The following is an 18,563-nucleotide window of genomic DNA, read 5'->3' on the forward strand; positions in this document are numbered from 1 at the left end:
AGTATTTACAAGTAAATAATCCTCTGCAGCTCTATCAAGTCAAGAATTCTGTCAGGTACAGAGTCCATGTCCCTGCTCGGTTAACGGTTTTCTATGAGGGTTGACTATAAGACTCATTTTCTAGTCAAGAAAACGTTAGAGAAAGGCTTTCGGCTTCGAAATCTCAATGAATACGTAAAGCAGAATGTCTGAATATATGTTTGCACCCGTAGATTTCTTACTAAGTTGTCCATAGAGGAACTGGACTTGGAATTTTTATGGCCATTATGCTTTTAGACGAAATTCTGGGTACAACTCTACGGGGATGTCACGCCATGTTTCATCAGACACACTGCCAAGCAAGCATTTGCCTAAGTACGAAATCACAGCCGTAAGAGTGAACGTAAGCTTAGGCTTGTCTCAGTGGTAACTTGACCACACCTATCTTGAGACTTCCTGTCCGTACGTTTTCTTTGACATTTGAAAGGGTCTACAACATTCGTCATTAGTGGCATAGAAAACTAAGAGACATCCGGGAACGCACAGTGGAAGTATATGAGGCTTTTCCCACCTCAGCCAATCAGCTGAAAGTTTAGAGAACAGCCGTTTGGGTCCGCATCAAAGTTGGTAACCGACTGGCTGTATACCTCCTGCTGGGGTCATTCCCTCCTTCGGGGCATTGCAGTGCTGGCTCCAAGAGGCAAAAAAAAATTTATTTTTTTTTAATCTTTTCATAAGTAACCTTCCCTACCTTTCAAAATATTATTGAATTTAAATAAAAGACTGTCCAGTTAATTTAATGTTTTTATTTTCTTTCTATAATCTACAGTTTTATACAATTTACGTCATTAAGACGTCACAACTTTACAATATATCGATGACGTCACAACCCCATTTACATTCAATGTTACACTACTTGCAGACTTATGTCAACAATGACATCAATTCGTCGTCAATGAGGTCACAACTATTTAAGAATACGTCAATGAAACAGCTTGAATTTGTCATTGGTGTATGACAACGTAAAAAGCATACTTGTCATTAATGACGTCACAGCACAGCCTTGAAATGAATGCGTCATTGATGACGTAATTTAGGCTTAAACCTTTAGATTCTGTATGGGCCGTTCCCTATAAATATAACTTGTTTTACTGTATATGGTATTTCCAAAGCACCTTTTCTCTACATTCGTAAGTTGTAATTATTCATGGACCATTCCTCACCAATTTGTAAGTTTCAGGTCACCTTTGCGATGCATTACTTAGGCCGAGTCTTCGTGCTCATCTTTTTTAGGCATTACTTAGGCCGAGTCTTAGTGCTCAAGCCATCTTTCCGAGGCATTACTTTAGGGTGAGTCTTACTGCTCAATTTGATACTCTTTAGACTTTTGTTTTGGCCTTGATAAAAACACAACTTCTCTAAGCTATCTCTCACTATAAGAGAACTTTCATTTCAACCATAACTTTTAGTTATTGTTCAAGATAAATCGTCCTTTTTGTAGGATAACTTTGTTCAGTTTTAAACACCTTTACGTACCATTCTAAAAAAGTCATCTGTGACTTTTGTAGTCCTATTTTGCTTCTCTGAACCTGGTATTATTATGAGAGAGAGAGAGTTAGTTAGTTTTACCAAACAATTTTACAATATATATATATATATATATATATATATATATAGATATATAAATGAGAGAGAGAGAGAGAGAGAGAGAGAGAGAGAGAGAGAGAGAGAGAGAGAGAGAGAGAGAGAGAGAGAGAGAGAGAACATGTGAAACATAATTCTAGAAAATTTAATACCCTTTCACGCATAAAATCCAAATTATTTCACAAAGGCCCTTGCTGTTCATTCGCACAGAGTCCAAGTTCTGAATCCCATTGTGAAAGGGCAACTAGACCATAAGCAACACCTTGCTAAGTTTCGAAACTGTTAGTTGCTTGCACATCATGCAACAGAAGGCCACGTTAATTAGCAGACACATCATCTGTAGCTTTCAGATTCAGTCTTCTGCAAGAATCCCATGTGCAAAAGATGCACTCTCGTTTATAAGTACACACACCACCACCTGTAGCTTTCAGACTCAATCTTCTGCAAGAATCCCTTGTGCAAAAGATACCCTAACACTAAATTATGAAAGGCAAGACTTTCCTAAGACCAGCAGAGAAACACTAAAAGATTAAACAAAGAGCTTAATTCAGAACCAAAATAAGCCTGGGTAATTCAACCTAGTCTGGTTATTTTCTGGAGACCAGTGGATGCCTGTCAAAATTCCGAGACACAGACCATCAAGGCTTCTTCTAACCATCTTTGGATGAACTGAAAGTAAACAAGGGAACAACTGCAGACAGAAAAACTGCTGACAACTGCAACAGAAAAACTGTGACATTGATGGAATGGACAAAGCAAGAGAGATTCAAATGATGACAAAATTGTCTATGTCAGTGGAAGCATAAAAATAGAATATTTGGTAGGAGTTAATAAGTATATTAAACTACTCTCTCACATAAAAAAAATGGCCAAGCGATAGGCATATGTGAGTGATGTTACTAACATCTGCAGAAGTAATACAATCATCATGTAAAAATATGGGATACAAAGACGCTGATAAAACTAATTCTGATAAGACCTGAAAGTGGAACAGTCACAGAGATTGATAACCTGCTGAAATCTTAGGAACTGACTAAACAAAAGAAATGTATACAATGAAAGGAACTGGAAACAGAGACGGATTTTGTCATTGCAAACATCACCTCATATACACCGATATGTTACACTTACAAGGAAGGCCATGGTACCGGGCGGGCCATATCTCTAAGACAGAACAACATATAATAGGCATCACACACACACAGACACACAAACTTCAAGGGGCTCAGATAAATTAACATGATGAAGTTGGAACAAGCAAAAAGCAAATACAGTACTTTTGGAGGATGATGATGGGGAAAACAACTTTAGTCTGTGTCCTGAGTGGACAGCAAGCACAACAAAAATGAATTATGAAATAACGGAGAGTCAATGTGGTGGCCGGAAGAATCACGAAAACTAACACATGGGTCGATAAAGTTCGGTTACATAAAGAAATGGTGTCGAGAGAGAGATATTTAGGAAATTAAACTGAGAGGCCCAAAAAAAAAAAAAAAAAAAAAAAAAAATGGCAGTGAGCAGAAGTCAAAGTCATGACTTAAATATTCTATACCCAAAGTTTAGTTACACGAATCAAATGTTTTGATGTACCTGTATGAAGTCCAAACATTGGCTTCAAGGGAACCAAGGATCTACCTGAGCAGGAAGCTGACAGGGGTAAAAGGTGATCTCCAATAAAGATGACACCACTGGACGTGAATAGCTGATGCAACAGACTAGGTAAGAAGCAAGAGTAGAGGAAGAGCAAGAGGCAGAAGGTTGTGCAGAACTAGGAGGAGTTGAATGAAAATATAACTTCTGAGGAGTAGGCAAGTCCATAATCGACTAAAGTATTAACTGGCATTTATCTTTCAGACTGAGGTTTACACATAAATGTATGACCTTCTTACACGTTTGGCAACAAGACCTCAAGCAGAACTGATGAGGAACAGAAAAGAAAAATGTAAAATAACTGGCTGCTATAAGATCACATTCCAAGAACAAACAAGAAAGCTACCAACAAGAACACCTGAGGCTGAATATATACTACAGACATCATGAGACAAAACAACTGAATACTTTGAAATATCCATTGACTATTCACTGGGAGTTAACCATACAAAAAACAAGTGGGGATAAAATGGGAACGAAAATGAAGATAAGAGCAAACGCACAAAGCTGTACATGGTAGTTTGACTGACAACTGAGGACACGATTTTCTCAGTGATTGGTCTGCCCTTATACTACATATATGGTATGTACCACCTCCATAAAAAACCACCACCAACTTGGTCTCTCTGCTTGAAAATGACAATAAAGGCTTTTCTTCAGATAACAGGTTTGTTCTGGTATGGAGAGAGAGAGAGAGAGAGAGAGAGAGAGAGAGAGAGAGAGAGAGAGAGAGAGAGAGAGAGAGAGAGAGAGAGAGAGAGAGAGAGAGAGCACATCATTTATAACGTTACCAGCAAATAAAACACAAGACATTTTATTTTTAAAAAAAGGTATCAAAGTAGCACTTTTACAATTTTTACAAACCCATAAATATTTCAGTCACATAACCATAAGTGTAATAAAAAAATATAATAAAAATCTCAATCATTTTACACATTCTTAATACAAGTATTATAGTATATATGTAAAGTAAACTTTATATCTTATCCAGAGGACATCCAACATCACAGTCTCTTGAGTGGGATTTTAACATAATTTGAGATGACAGAAAAAGAGAAATGGAGGGAAATTAGTATTATAATTATTGCTATTACATGTACTGAAGTGCAGTTTATAGGGACTACTGAGTGACAATTTCCCTTCTTATGGCCCACCTGATGGATCTGTTTTCAGGTAACAGGTGAAAAACAAATGAGAATGGGATGCATGAATCACTCAGCAAAAATAAAGTCCTGTGTAAGGTTAAAAAAATCCCTGAGATCTATCTTACAAAGCATTCTACGAAAGCCCAAACAAATGTAAATGTGTCATTCTTTTAAAAACTAAATTAATTTTCCTCCACTAACCCAGGAAGTTAACCTGGCCTATATCATGTGCAGTGCAAGTTCCAGACACCATAATCCACTGAAGACAAAGAAAATGACAGCTTGGTCCTGTAGGCTGGTAAATGTATGCAAAGGAATTTTAGGCTGTTAAATGGATATCTTCTACAAAATATGAAACCTTTTGGAACAAGGAAACCAGAAACGAAACTGTTTGATACAGAAGATTAATTATTGATTAGAATGCAAACAAGTGGATTGTACATACTTCAACAATTATTATTTGAAATGAAAAAGAAAAGCCTATTCATATGGAACAAGCCCACCAGGGGAGCCACTAACTTGAAATTCATGCTTCCAAAGAATATGGTGTTCATTAGCAAGAAGTAAGAGGCAAAGGAGAATACATAAGAGATCCCACTTATTAAATAAAAGAAAAAATAAATATATTAAAATGCAAGGAGAATAGGTGTGACAGATAAACACAGAAATGCCTTACAGACAGGCAAGCTGCATGGGGCATGAAAAATATTGCTGACATAGAAACTTGTTCTACTGTAGATACCGTGCCTCAGAAACCAAAATTAAATGAAACATCTCTACCGGTACTGCTACTCAGAGAATAGCCAGTGAAATATAGTTGTAACTGAGTCATGAAGACTTTTTACTTTCCAACTAATCAGAATGAGCAGCAATAACAGATGTAACACTGGAAATGTAATCCTGAAATGCAGGACTTGTAACCAAATTCCAGAAAAGAGACTAAACCTTAAATGAATCTTTCTGAAAAAATCTGTATAAACAAATATGCATTTTAAAAGGGTTAAAGGGCAGAGGAAAATTGAAGAGAGTCCGAGAAGGGAAAATCAGAAGTTAGCCATGAGGCAACCTACCAGCTATAGCACCTGGGTTCATAAAGCCTACTACCTATCCATTAACATGTGTTCCAGTCAAAACTGCAGAGCAATCACCAATCAACTGAGAAAAGGCAAACACTGGTGTAAATATATTAAACCTGCAGAACCTTGCCTACGTAAGTCAGTTACTGGGTCCATTTCTTCTTTCTAGAGTGGATTACTGTATAGTGTCTAAAAAGTCATACAAATAAGGCTAGGTTAATGTAATACATTTGTGAATAAACAAAAGCAACTACAGTACTGTACTAAAGAAAGAACACATTTGAATAAAGACACATCGATATATTTGCTGATGCTCAAAGAAAAAATCTTAAAACCTCACACAACATATGCGTACATGCCTTGACCCAAACTTGACAGTTAACAAATGTGTTCTATAACCCATAATTACTAATAAATTAAACTCATGATTATGTCATACACACACATACAGCTGGCATACATCATCAAAGCTGAAACCAGTAGCCTGCGCCAAGCCTAATCTACCACCTAAAGACTTGGGAGACAAGAACTAGGCCTACATAGGCTACATAAGCTACAAGATTTTCAAGGACAAAGCATCCAGGTAGAAGTTACCCAAGAAGTTAAAGATGCAAGAAAGAAATTAAAACCACCAACACTTACAAAATTGAAGGCAGCATGTAAAAAGAAGTTAGGACACAAAAGAGCGACTTATTCAATAAAAACTCTCACATATAAATAAGAGACCTGCTGGACAGTCTGAACTGAGCCTCAAAACTTCAACCCTAACCACTCTGACCTGTCTTCACCTTAGATAGATAAAAAAAGGTCAATAGCAACAGAACTGATTAACCTCCTGCTGTCGATCTAGGGGATCCCAGAAGGGAAGGAGGCGAGGCTTCATGAAGCGGTTAACGGAAAAGAAACTTACCACCCACATACACACATGGTAAAGGTGAAGACTTTTAATTCATGACCCACATGTGCAAACTTTCTTACCCATGCAATTGTCCATATACAATGATTAGTACTATTCTACACCTAGTAAGAACAAAATCCCACAAAATGAGGTCAATTATTCTCCAGACAACTTGATAACCATACAAAGACCAAGTAAATACACTGATTTGCCAAGAGAGTGAAGAAGGCTAGAATGTTTTACAGGTTGAGGGTGATACAGTAAAAAGCTACCTACTGCCTCCCTCTTGTCATGAGAGGCCTTAAATTTAAATACACTGGGAATACTGTTCTATCCATATTTTATCACAATAAGAATATCACCACTCACTTTAACTGGAGTTAAATGAAAATATGAATATACTTATTTGCAGGTTTGCATCTCAAGCTAAACAAAAACCAATGTGAAAAACATGCCATGTGACCTCCAACAGTTTTAGGTCAAGTACAGTACATCACCAGTACAAGACTATTATCAGGCAAATAGCCGAGTAAAAAAAAAAAAAAAAAACCTGACTTTCCAATTAAGTTAACAACAGCAAAATGCAGAGATGATAATAAACCAAACTTCTAAATAAAACATTAAATGTTTAAAACCATCGACCTTGTTACAAAATTAAATGTATCACTGTATTAGCATAGTGAATGCCAACCTTACATCAAATACAATATCCATAATTAGCGACAACACGATAATATCCAGTATTTACAGGACACAGGTTTATTCAATATTAAATTGTGTTTGTGAAGCAATAAAAACCTGATTTATAAGACTTATTACAATTAATATATCTAATTTCAGGAAGAATGAGTATAAAGTTAAGTAGACCACCCTCTTCAAATTATACACTAAGAGAATTAAATCAATGGCTTCAATGTCTAGTACTGTATTACTAATAAGAATAGTTGAACCAAACCACTGAGTTGACATTAACTCTCACCATATTAGACCTCACTTAATGTGTTGCAACTCTTTCAAAATATAATGACTACATTAACAGACAATGAAGATTTGACATTTGTTTCTGATATTTGATACACACTGTTGGACTGAAAGTTGAAGAATCACTGAAGATGCGTTTGATTTTGAGAGTTAAATGAAGGACACGACTTGACTCGGCAAACTGAAACTTTTTAAAAGAGTGCAAAATTTACTATAAATTCTTTCCATTTTGATGAGATATGAAATTCTAAACTTGGGTCCTAAGCCAAATTGAATAGACTAGTTGCCACATAACCATGGAATGAATTTCGTCTTTCTGTTACTATCTAGTACAAAGTTAAGTATATCTTAGTTTAACCAGACCACTGAGCTGATTAACAGCTCTCCTAGGGCTGGCCCGAAGGATTAGATCTATTTTTACGTGGCTAAGAACCAATTGGTTACCTAGCAATGGGACCTACAGCTTATTGTGGAATCCGAACCACATTATAGCGAGAAATGAATTTCTACCACCAGAAACAAATTCCTCATGTTCTTCACTGGCCGGTCGGAGATTCGAACTCGCGACCAACAGAGTGGTAGCTGAGAACGGAACCCACTCACCCAGCGAGGAACTGCTATCTAGTACAGAAGCACATCTATTGAACTTCATGAAAATGAAAGATTGTAGAAAGGTCCCACTGGTGTAAGTATCTCAATGCTTTGGAACCCTGACTCTGGGTAATGTCAAAATTTGTTCTAGTTAATGCATAATTCTACATAAAAGCTTTTATGCTATACACATTCTTATGTTCAACTCCGTGGCAAACTACATTAGAGGAAGTCCCTGCAGTTGTTCCTAGTCTGGAGAGTTTTCAGAGGAAATTGTATCCACTTGATTAAGGTTGGAAAACTCCAGCCTTGAAAATAAAACCATCTTGAGACATTTTTGTCCTCTTGGTTCTTCATGGATGGAGATCTGTAATACAAAAAAAAAGGCTTTCAAAATGTTCAACATCTTCCTTTTGGCATTTAAATCTCAAAGCTGAAGTTTAATTGAGCACAGATTTCACTTTAATACTATTCTTCACACTACGCAACCATTCACATGGAAATAGAAGGGCCATTCACTTTATCATGCAAACATGCAAATAAAGAATGTCCTTATCTGATCAAAATTAAGAGCAATTTTGAATAAATTTAGAACCAAAATCAATAAAAAGATGTACACAAAAATAACAATTAACTATTAATTTGTTAATTTTTTTTTCAATAGGTGATCTATTCTTTCTGTATTTCCCTTTATTTTCTATTGCTTCTTTCTACTGAACACCTTAATATTCTTTGGAAGCCTGAATTTCAAGTCAATGGCACCTGTGGGCTTGTTCCATGTGAATACGGTTCATCTTCTGAATAATAATAATAATAATAATAATAATAATAATAATAATAATAATAATAATAATAATAATAATAATAATAATAATAATAATAATAATAATAATGATATTTTGTTAAATATGATGGCAGCCTTGGTTGCATTAATCTTGTAGATTATTCGTTCAACTCTTCTAATTATCCTTTTTTCTTCTTCAGTAACAGAATTGAGTAAAATGCCAAAGTTCATTGCAGGGGTTTTATTTATAAAAATATCAAAAGTCGGAGGTAATGGAAATTCCGAGGGCTGGGGCCAAAATCAGTGCAGGGGTCATCAGTGCTGTATTTTAATGTGATCCCAGAAGCACTGACGACACCTGCACTCGATTTTGGCCCCCGCCCTCGGAATTTCCATTGCCTTCAGCTTTTGATATTTTTAAAAATAAAACCCCCCTGCAATGAACTTTGGCATTTTACTCAATTCTGTTACTGAAGAAGAAAAAAGGATAATTAGAAGAGTTGAACGAATAATCTACAAGATTAATGTAACCAAGGCTGCCATCATATTTAACAAATATGATTATTATTATTATTATTATATTATTATTGCCTATATGCAAAGAATAATAATAATAATAATAATAATAATAATAATTAATAATAATGAAACATATGGCAATGGTACACACAACTCTTTACAAAACAACATCTCAAACTAACAAGAGGGAAAAACCATTCAGCAATTTTACAGAAACATGAACGAGGAAAGTGCTGGTCAGTGCATCATCTCAGCACCTCAACAGAAACAGGACTCTGTTACTTCGTAGAGCAAGTAAATACAAGGCTGATGGCATTGCAGAAATTCAGTTATTAAACTGTTCCAAAACAATTCTCTCATCCTAAAAATGTAGCAAATATACTGCGCACCATCTCAAAAAAAGTTTTCAAGAGCTCAGTTTGTCCCTCGAAAAACATCAAACATCAAACATGAATTTATGGAAAGAGACAGAGAAATCTTTTATTGCTGTATTTGTATGAAAAGTGGCAAACAAATGTAGCATAAATTGATACTTGTTCAGATACCTTCCCAGACAAAAACTCAGAAAATGAAACTTGCAGCTATTACTATTTGTTTTTGGACACTGCGCTTTAGAGATTACTTGCCTGATTTTATCCCCCCGGGGTTATCTAAAAATACCTAATTCCGGTTACTTAGTGACCACAAAGACTATACTTTGAAAGATCAGAGAATATCAGCCTTTGAACCATGGCTTCCCTGTCCTGTCATCAAATAATCTGGCTTGGAATAGCATATTCAAACAAAATGTCTCTTACTTTTTACTTCTTTGATTCAATAATTAGTTTTATTCACTGTCCTTCGTTAATAATTATATCTAAAAAATTTTGTGTAAAGCAGTTATTTGAAACACTATCCTACTTTCGGCATTCTGGGATCTGCTTTATCACCAGGTTCATTATTCCATAAATCCTGACATTTAAAATAGTGGGTTTTTGTGATGTTAAATGATCACCAACTGAAATAGTTATATCTGATTATTATTAGTACTATTATTTCGGTAGAAGAAGCCTATTCACATGGAACATGCACACAGGGGCCATTAACTTGAAATTCAAGCTTCCAAAGAATGTTGGTTTTAACTTCCCACCGCAGACCCCACACTGTGGCAGTAACTGACCATGATACAGAGCCAGTGATTTTTCATTACACTGGGGGAGGCAAGAACTCGTGACATCTGGGCAGCATGCCACGACGCTTAGCGGCCATACCAGCAGACCAGCTAGATTTGGTTATAGAAACTGCATACTACACATTCTATTTTGGAGATAGCTGAAATAATTAGGATCAAATAACAGCATTTTAACAGGCTAAATACATTGCTTTTTATCTAACTGAGGGTGGACATTTAGACCACAAAACATTTCAAAAATGACACTCTGCTTGAACTACTGCACTAAAGTTAGTTAGTTATAAATGATTTGTTTAACCAGACCTCTGAACTCTTTTAGGGTTCTCCTCGGGCTGGGACCGTCCCTAAAGTTACAATGATATCTGCCAACCTGCCTTTTATGCATGATTCAGCTTACTTTTGACTTTTCTAGAAATTATAGAATGCAAGTGGGGGAACCCTTGTGATATTATGTTATAACTTAACTAGAAAACATTGAAAAAACACAGCAGTGTTTAGTCTTACCTCAACCATAAGTTGCTAATAGAAGGCCTGTTTCTAGGTGTCCACCCAAAGTCAAGTACACCAGTGACAAGTAAGAGAGGTCATCTGCAAATAGTAAACAAATATCATAAATTGCACTGTTCAAGTTACTGCAGTAACTTGTATAATGCAATGCCCAGATGTAAAATGTCTCTCAGTAATACTCATGATCAATTGTTTTTATAGCCATTCAAGCCCAAGTATTTTGAATTACCAACTGTCCCTTTACATGCCACAAAAAGATATGCTTGCAACCCAGTCTTCCACAAGGGCAACTTGGCAACAGGGGTTTAAGTGAGCGACAGCAGTCTTATCAACATACAAGACCCAGTCAGAGCATGAACTGATACAAATGACAAATCCAGATACATTCTGTTACCTCTGGCAAAAAAAAAAAATTTGTCAAGAGTAGTGGTATGGTGATTTCATACCTTTTTCTAGGATGGGCCTGAGAAAAAAAATCGCTGATAACAAAAAGCAAATGGAAGCTAGGTTGCCATTCCAAAGTTCAAGGAACAGACACTTGACAAGCTATGTAACCCTAGGCTAGAGAGAGAGTACAACCTTTTGTGATTTCAGATGTACTCTTGCAATACTTTAAATCACTTCCCTGTGTTTGAAGAATCTCATGACGCTTGGAGACATTGGGGAATTCCAAAACTCCTATGTGGCAAATAAAACACCGATCACTTACTGCATAAATATTAAAACTTTTCTTTATGACACACAGAAAATTTACACGATCCAGCGCTGTTTATGGTATCACTTTGAAGCCGAAAACTTGCAAAAATGGAATATAACCAAAAGAAAAACTGAAAAATGTCATTTTTATAATAAAATAGTTTCAAGTAACTGAAATGTTTTAGTTCCCTTGCACAGCAGCTTAAAAAATAAAAAATTCATGGGTAATGCTTCAGAGTTTAGTGCAGGTGACTGGTTCCACCCAATAATGGGAATCTCAGCTCATTCTGTTTCTGCCATACGTCCGAGGGGAGGAGGGGTGGCTCTGATCATTTTTATTATAAAAATGTTATTTTTATATAAGTAAGTTACAGAAGGCAAAAAAAGGAAGTTACTTCAAGTTTAACCATTGCAAAAAATAGCAGAAAAAACATTAATGATGAGGACTGCTCCAAGCTATGACAATTTTAGACAAAATTTTTAGATGGCAATAGGTCTTCATAATTACTGCTGTGAATTTAACTCAAAAACAGACCCCCAAAAACGTTTTCACACGTGTAACTGGAGGAAAACCTCAATGTTGCACAATGAAACAATTGGAGAAGCAAATCCACAGTTATGTATATGTACATATATTTAAAGATAAATCAATAGAGATAGCTTTCGGGAACTTGTTCAGTTCCCCTTTTCAATCTTGACTGAAAAGGGGAACCGATCAAGTTCCCGAAAGCTATCTCTATTGATTTATCTTTAAATATATGTACATATACATAACTGTGGATTTACTTCTCCATTTTAAGACTCATGCTACTATATTTCTTAATGAAACAATTGTTAGGAGATGGTGGAATTAATGCACCTGTTTACAGAAGTAACACCAAAAAAGTTGGTTGCATTTTGCCCTCAGTTAAGAAAAGCAAAAGCAGCAAGCACAAGAACGCATGGCCATCATCATTTAACCCCTTGTGGACGTGCAACATATACTTTTATTCAGAACAGTCCTCAAGGATTGGAAGAACTCTCCACATTGTATGTTTGCATTTTACTATATACAAGTACTGAGGACATCTGGTTCCTTGATGAAGGAGATATATAATCTATATTATTTATTAAGAGTGAGTCTATGCATTTAGACTTAAGGATCTTTTGTGGTTATTGTAAAATAAGTATTGTAAGATATTGTAAAAAAAAAAAAACTTTAAAATAAGATTGCTTAGTGGCAAGATTGTTAGGGTAAGGCACTATATTAAGATTAAGAAGGATTTGAAGGAGTTAGCTGACTGGTTAGGCAGGGTTGTGCTCTCACATGGAAGTGGACTGTCTGATGTGCATAATTTGCAAATAAATTATTAATGTAAGGCTTCAGCTGATTGCCGTAGCAATCTAGTTACTTACTATAGCCTCGTTGGCTGGCAGTAACATGCTCCTTTGAAAGGTTCCACAAGTCCAACAAATCCACAACATGGAGTTATTGATGAGAAGTACTGCATCAAATCTGAATGCAACCACGGGACCCTTTCTCATTTCTGAAAGCAAAAATAGTATAAAAATGAAGTTCACCAAACATATTTCACCAAACCAGAAAAAACAATGAAACCTAATTCATATACAGGCCCATAAAATGACAAGTACAAGTGGGTGTGAACAGATATTAAACAAAGACAAACTGAGATTTCAGGAAAAACTTTCCCAGCAAAGAGAGACTGTGTTGGATTTATAAGGGTCTATTGCCATACCAAAAAGGGGTGGGGTGTTTCTTTCACAACGTTCAACCTAATTCACAAGCATAGCCTACTTACAGCAGGGGAGTCTATTTCACATTTCATTTAATTCATAAACATACTTACTAAATTCACAAATGTAATCACAAATAAAATATTTACACCTGAATGCTACAAAAGATTCAACCCTTACGAGCAAAGTTCTAATCATTTGTAAATTGCTTTTAGATCACAGAAACATACTAAGGATCAAACTTTAAAACTAGATAAAAATATTATATAATTTTTTTAAATACACTTGGAAACTTTCACTTAATGAAAACTTTTTGAATGAGAGAGAAAATAACACACCTGTTCAACATTCCCACTTGCTATGTTCAACAAAGGGTGATGGAGTGAGAAATGTGTCTATACGGTGTGCATTATATGGCAACATAGAGATCTGAGTACAGTACATATGACAAACATTGCTGAATATGCATAATCAACATTAAATTATATAAATTTTAGAAAAGGGTGCTTGAATATACCTCCAAACAGCAGCAGCTGGATGAGAGACTATGAACATGATATGAGGGCTATGTGGCATAAAAAAATCCAAGACTGTTGTGAACAACACAGTACAGAGGGGCTATGTGGCATTAAGAGCCCAAGACTGCTGTGGACAACATGGTACAGAGGTTGTGTGGCACCAAAAACCTAACACTGTTGTGAACAACTTGTATGGAGGTTATGTGGCATCAAGAACCTAAGAATGTTGTGGACAACATGGTACAGAGGGGCTATGTGGTATCAAGAACCCATGGCTGTTGTGGACAACACAGTACAGAGGCTATGTGGCATCAAGGGACCTGACATCCCAAATCTTACAACACACCTACAGAGATTCTCAAGGGCAAGAATGATCTGCACTGCTGCTCGTTAAGTTACAGAATCCTTGAGGCTTGGATGCTGGCTAATTATCACAAGGGAGTTCCAAGTCAATATGATTGTGCGAGTGAAGGTATTTCAAAATGCCATTTGGGGATGTTAAGGACATCATCAGCCCTTGGTAGCAATGTGATTCACCAATGTATCACAGCCTAACCTTCCCACCAATGGGCAATGTATCACAGCCTATCCTATCCACTAATTCCTACTAACAGGCAATGCACCACTAATAGGCAACATACTAAGGCCTAACCTTCCCACTAGCGGGCAACATATCATGGCCTATCCTTCCGACTGATGGGCAACATGCACAAAGACTGGTGTCGCAGCATCTAGGTTATTGACGCCATTATAAAATTAAACAGGAAACTAAGACAACTTAACCTACAAAAAAAAAGGCTGTGGATAAACATATCAATTAGATGGCAACATCTGACACATGGCACTGAAAGTCTGCAGTAGCTAACCTACAATAAAGTACTTCTGGAACAGCCTAACCACCTAGGGCCTAACCTTTCCACTAATGGGCACCGTGTCACCTCAACTGAATTATGAGGGCAGAACAGAAAAGAAAAACAAGCAAGCAGATAAATGAAGGAATACAGAAAATACACGCGTCTCTGTCACCTCTGATGTATTATATTTGTTACCAGCACCATTAATCCTTGGACTGCTCCTAATTTAGTATTAGGCTCTGGCGGGCAAGATAACTCAATACAAAGGGCATTGACTGGAGTCAAAAGGCTCTGGCGGTCATGATGACTCAATACAAAGGGCATTGACTGGAGTCAAAAGGCTCTGGACGGCATGACTCAAACAATATCAAGGACTAACCATGACTCAACACACTGTTTACTCAAGAAATCTGAGTCACAAGGGCATGACTCATCAAGCAACACCAAGGGCTCCACAAGGCTCACCACAATCTTTACTCAAGAAAACTGGAGTCAAAAGGCTGTGGAAGGCATGACTCAAGCAACATCAAGGACTAACCATGACTCAACACACTGTTTACTCAAGAAATCTGAGTCACATGGCTCTGGAGGACATGACTCATCAAGCAACACCAAGGACTCACCACTCTTTACCTACTCATGAAAACTAGAGTCAAGACTCTGGGGTTCACGACGCAACACCTGGGACTCACCATGACTCACGACACTTTACACAAGAATTATAGTCAAAAGACTACCTTGAGGGCATGACTCATCAAGCAACACTATTCACTACAAGCTTTGGCTCAAATATGCCATGTTGACGTTGGCCAATGTCTCCTTAACCACGAACCCAATAACTTAATATCCTTAACACTATAACGCCAACTGGACGGTAATTACATACCTGCCGTAATTATTAACATCATGAGTTCACGCCGGTGTAATTATATTCCAATTACATCCTTCATTCACTTCAAAATTTCATTTCACGACAAATTTAAGCGTAAATACGTCCAAGGCAGAACCGCCATGTCTTCCTCCCGTCTCCTCGAACTCGGCGGTTTTATGCCTCATATCACCTAAACACGTCATTTTTATCACATTTACATCGTGTTTATTTAATCCCGCCATATTTATAAATATTTGGTTGTTGATAACGATTGTTTTTTCTGAGAAATAACGGCAAATAATCATCGTTAACGCGTTCAGTCACTTTCAAAACAAAGCGTGACGTCACGTGGGGAAGATGGTTGCTAGGCAACGGGAGAAGACGCGAGGGAGAACACTTTTTGAAAGTAAATAAAAGATAAAAAGGAAATCAAGAGATAATTAAGACATTCAGACTTGATTAACTATAATATTTAAAACGAATACTTAATAATAATCATAATTCTTAGGTATATTTAAACGTATGCGGGAGCGAACACGCTACATTCAGCCAAACATTAGAAAGATGGCCCCCCTATATTATCGTACCACTCACTAGTTCTCGTACAAAGGTAGAGAAAATAAAAAGAAAATACGACGATAATTAAGATATTCCGATCTGTTTTGTTGTGAAATAATAAAAATATAACTAATAATAAATTTATAATTTAAAAGTACTTTATCATAAAATCGCGCGAACTCGGTATAACTTCTCGCAAACGTTGGACAGTTACCATCCATTTTGCTACAGGACCACGTTCTTCCTAGCTTTCGAGTTTGAAATATTGACGATAAATAACAATTATTACGAAGTTTATGACCAATTAATGACTAATAAACCTCATGAATTAAGAAAAGAAAGAGGCATAAGGATTATAGGCTTATTTTAGCGGAAGATTAAACCCTCTTCTTCTGTTTCTCTTCAGTATATTGGTTACTCTTCCATTTACCTTCGTCTTGCATCCCATATATTTGCATATATCTATATGTAACCTGTTTATTTGCACGCCTATATTTTTGTCGTACTGTCAAATTAATTTGCGAAATGTAAAACATATCTGAAAATTAGTTTTTGCGGTAAAACAATAATTATTTTCTATTCGAATTTCAAATCAAAGAAAACTGTATAATGGTAAACTTAAGTAAAATGACAGCATTGTGGCGGAATTTAAAAAAACACAAAAAACAGTACACAACACTCACCCTGATCCTCGGTTGCTGGAAGATGGAGTAAGGCGTCCACGGTCACCAACACAGCACCCAAAAACACACAAACAAAACAAGGAAACAAAAAAGAAGATAGAACTATACACACAACAAGAACAGTACACAAACAAGAAAAAACCAACAACTCTCAAAAGCACACAAAAAACTGTCCAAGACCAAACGACTGACCAGCACTAGCTCTGACTCAAGACTCAAAAAAGACTGAAAAAATCCTTCACATATTCCACAGACAGACAGACAGCGCCGTAAACAAACTAACGACCTCATCCTCTTCCAACAACTTGAAGCACTCACTTACGACAATTACACTCTCCCCCTCTCTCTCTCTCTCTCTCTCTCTCTCTCTCTCTCTCACACACACACAAAACGTTGGGAAATGCTAAATAAAACAAATTTATTCATCCCTCTATATTTCTCCCCCCTTTTAGCATTTCCCAACCAACACCTTTCACACCTCTTTCAAATCGCCTTACGCAACACCCACGGATGCTCACTAGCAGGTCCTCTAGATCGCGTTCGCGGGCACGCAATCATTCTCCCAGAATCACTCTCTCTCTCCTAAACACTCAAACTCACATCATCTCCTCCATTCTCTCTCAGATTCACGCTATCTTCTTCAGTATTACCACTCTCAATTTCATCCACAATCTCATCTATACCCTCTAACTCGTTCCCAAATACCTCCCCCAATTCTTCAACTAACCCATCCCATTCGCTCATTGACCTTTCCAATTCTTGCAACGATTCATTCATGCTTTCAATCACTCGTCTATCACTGCTACGCTCTCTTACTCTTACACTTTCGCTCACCTCCAACCGTTCACTTACCCCTACACGTTCAGTCAACTCAGTTATACCAAACCCGCATATGCTATACGTTCTATTCATACCATCCCAATCATCCGTATTACACGCTTTATCACTCATTTTCACTTTGGCACTCACACCCCTATCACACAACTTACGATCATTCCGTTCACTTACGTTCTTCCCTTTCTTACGTTTTCTGCCATACTCTATCAAAACAAATTGCTTCATGCACTCGTCAGTCTTTCCAGCAAAGCCCCCCTCATGCAACAACCCCTCACGTACATGCATCACACGCACCGCTTGCATCCTGGAGGATCCACCCATTTGAACCCCCTTCACACTCAGTTTCCCGAATTCGCTGTCACAGTTACCCTCTTTCGTCTACATACACTTGATACATGCCCTTCCATTCCACATTCGTCACACTTCGCTCTCGGTTCTGAACACATTCTCGCATAATGCCCATTCTTACCACAGTTGCCACATATTACATTCACTCAGGTACCCCTACAACCATTAGCAACATGACCCACCTGTCCGCACCGGTAGCATTTAACCCCCTATCTTTCGTACACTCCCCCAATACCAAATGTCCCGGTTGCCCACACCCGGAAACACGCTCCTATAGCCCACCTACACTCATTCTTTGTATGTCTTTCCTTTCCACATCTAAAACACTTCACTCGACTTCCACTCACCGACCTTCCCCTTTGTACACTACTATCCCTAACCCGTCCAACCCGTTGTTCCCTTACAAACCCATCATTCATCCTCACTGGCACCTCTACATTACTTGCTCTTACACTCCTATCTATTACACTATCGGCCATTCTCATTGGGCCCCTCAACACTGCATCCCTAAAGCTTCCG

At 37.2% G+C, this 18,563-nt stretch overlaps 1 long non-coding RNA gene across 2 annotated transcripts; it reads right to left on the reverse strand.

Moving 5' to 3' along the window:
• Positions 1-4,900: 4,900 nt before the first annotated feature.
• Positions 4,901-15,972, reverse strand: LOC136842939 (uncharacterized). Of its 2 annotated transcripts, XR_010854382.1 has the most exons (5): positions 15,634-15,972; positions 13,037-13,167; positions 10,943-11,026; positions 10,427-10,578; positions 4,901-8,331 (listed from the first exon to the last, which is right to left on the reverse strand). It is a non-coding gene; the product is annotated as an uncharacterized lncRNA (long non-coding RNA). The 2 variants fall into 2 exon arrangements; XR_010854381.1 differs by lacking the exon at positions 10,427-10,578.
• Between the last annotated feature and the right edge of the window lie 2,591 nt (positions 15,973-18,563).

The sequence above is a fragment of the Macrobrachium rosenbergii genome, chromosome 10 (genome assembly GCF_040412425.1).
Source record: "Macrobrachium rosenbergii isolate ZJJX-2024 chromosome 10, ASM4041242v1, whole genome shotgun sequence".
NCBI lineage: Eukaryota > Metazoa > Arthropoda > Malacostraca > Decapoda > Palaemonidae > Macrobrachium > Macrobrachium rosenbergii.